General features: G+C 42.8%; 1 pseudogene; it reads right to left on the bottom strand.

Moving 5' to 3' along the window:
* LOC102492494 (28S ribosomal protein S18b, mitochondrial-like) overlaps window positions 1–1,541 on the bottom strand; it is a 23,539-nt pseudogene extending 21,998 nt beyond the window's left edge.
* Between the last annotated feature and the right edge of the window lie 1,066 nt (window positions 1,542–2,607).

Here is a 2,607-nt window from a genome sequence, read left to right as displayed (position 1 = left end):
TGGCCATGTGGGAGTGTCCAGTGCCTTAACCACCATGCTACCCGCTGTCCCCAATGGAACTATTTCTAAAATACATGGGGACTTCAAAAAGTTTGTAGAAAAAATGGGATTAAAGTATGAGTTTATTTGGGAGCAAAAAAAATTGAGATTCATGTATAGTTCCACAATATTCAAGTTCCATGATTTTTTAAAGGATTTTATTTATTTTATTTTACTTATTTATTTGCTTGTTTGCTATAGGATGTGTATGATGGCCAGAGAGAGAGAGAGTGAGAAATCATCCCCCCAGAGGGATGGCCATACCACAATCTCTTCTCCTTTCAGAATTTTGGGCATGCGCACACATGACCCAGCATGTTTTTTGGTTTTTTTGGAGAGGTTTTCACTATAGGGTGCGTGCGCTTGCCAGACAGACAGAGAGAGACATAGAGACAGAAAGCAAGAAATCACCCCCCAGGGGGGATGGTCACACCACAATCCCTTCTCCTCCATTCTCCTCTCGGGATCTTGGGCACGCACGCACACGCGCCCAGCGTGAGTTTTAAGCCACCGTGTCCGGGATGCGAATCGCGGTCAACTACGTGGGAGTCCAACGACATAGCCATTACGCTAACTGCTGGTTCCCTGACCCAGAATGTCTTTCAAGCCACTGCTCTGGGACCCAAACCATGCAGTCGCCCATGTGAGATCCAGATGCTTTAACCTTGGCATCCCCTGCTGGTCCTCCTTGAACTTTCTAAGATCACCTCCACCCCTATACTTTCCAAACTTTTAAATAAGAATATTAGAAACAGAATTTTAAAAAATAATTTTTTTATTATTTAATTTGGCCAGAGAGAAACAGAGACACACAGAGAGAGGGAAAGTGTGAGAGCAAGACGCCAGATCTGAGACTCGAACCATCATCAGTCATGGGGAAGTGCAGCGCCTTAACCACCACACTACCTGCCAGCTCCATAAACATAATTTTTAAAGACTGTCCTGAAATATACTAGTGCCCTCAAGAGTTACAAAGGAGCTACTGAGCATCTACCCCATCCTAAAAGGTCTCCAACTGCCAAGATCAGTAACTTCTGAGTCTGCTCTTCAGTTCTGGCTGCCCCAGCCTTGGCACACTGCCCTTTCTTCACACAGATATCAAGTCTCACCTGCCTGGAAAACAATCCTTTCCTCTCCATCCCAACCAGCACCACTTGCTACTTCTAACCACGCATGGACTAGGAAACCCGGATAGCCAAAGCATTTTATCATCTCACATACAAACCCCTATCTAACATTTGAATGTTATCTCCTCAATAGCTTAATTCCTGTTTTACACCTGTTGGAACCCCCAGCCCCTCACATACTGCTCTGAATGCAGGAGCTATTCAATGATGGCTGATGATAAATCTCTGAAGGCCTTTTCTCCAAGCAGAATGCACGGGCTTTATCCCAGCGATTTCTAGCATTTAGCTGTTTAGCATTTAGCTGTTCTGCTTACCTCCACATTCCCAGCTGTGTTCTGGAGGGTTGCGCCAGTCAGAAGCCCAGGGATTTACCATACTTCTATTTCTTGATAAGCTACTTGAAGAGGATAAACACATAACAAAGAGAACATTAAAGGATAAAGAGATTTTTAAAAATTTTACCAATAAAGAGAAAGGAAAGAAATATCACCTAGTGCACTGACACTTAATCAATAAATGACAGCGAGGCTGGGTTCCTTTCTAATTCTCTCCGAAGTATTCGCAATGTCATTGTCTTATGTCTTTACCAGCAGCAAAGCATCACTGGTTGTGGTTTATATTTGTATCTTGACTTTAAAACATTTTCCCTGGGTGGCCAGCAGGTGGCATGGCGGTTAAGGCGCTGGACACTCCCACATAGTCAACCACAGTTCAAGTCCCGGACCTGGTGGCTTGCTTTCTTTCTCTCTATCTCTATGTCTCCTTCTGGTCAAATGAAAATAAATGATGAATAAATAAAATAAATTAAAATTTTTCCCTAAGTTTAACAGACGCTTCTATTAAATCCAAGTTAGCCAAAATTTTAAAAAGCATGTAGAGTCTAAGCTAAAACACTCATCTGAGACACTACGTGATGAAATTTGTTGGAAAATTTAGAATCATAGACTCGCAGAGATCATCTAGGGGTGTGTGTCTCAACAGTGGTGGCTCCTTTGAACCACTGTGGACCTTTAATGAAATACCATGTCCTATCTTTGTCCCCAAAGTATGATCTAATTGGTCTGGGATGGTGCCCAGGCATTAGTGGAAATTAAAAGCTCCCCAGGTGGTTCAACATGTAGCTAGGGCTGAGAATCACCAATCTAATTCAACACTATAACTCTTCTTTCATGCTCCTTTTTCTAAGAAGGGAGAACCTCACCTTAAGTATCAACCAAATGGGGCTGGCAGGTGGCATGGTGGTTAAGACGCTGGACTCCCACATGGCTGACTACTGTTCAAGTTCTGGACCTGGCAGCTTGCTTTCTCTCTCTCTCTCTCTCTGGTCAAATTAAAAAATAATAATAATAAAGTTAAATAAATAATTCTTTAAAAGAAAAAGATATCAGCAACCAGCAGTTAGTGTAATGGCTATGTCGCTGGACTCCCACGTAGCTGACCG

Source organism: Tupaia chinensis, unplaced genomic scaffold (genome assembly GCF_000334495.1).
Source record: "Tupaia chinensis unplaced genomic scaffold, TupChi_1.0 Scaffold000683_1, whole genome shotgun sequence".
NCBI classification, from domain to species: Eukaryota; Metazoa; Chordata; class Mammalia; order Scandentia; family Tupaiidae; genus Tupaia; species Tupaia belangeri.
This window is presented reverse-complemented; position numbering and strand designations above follow the sequence as displayed.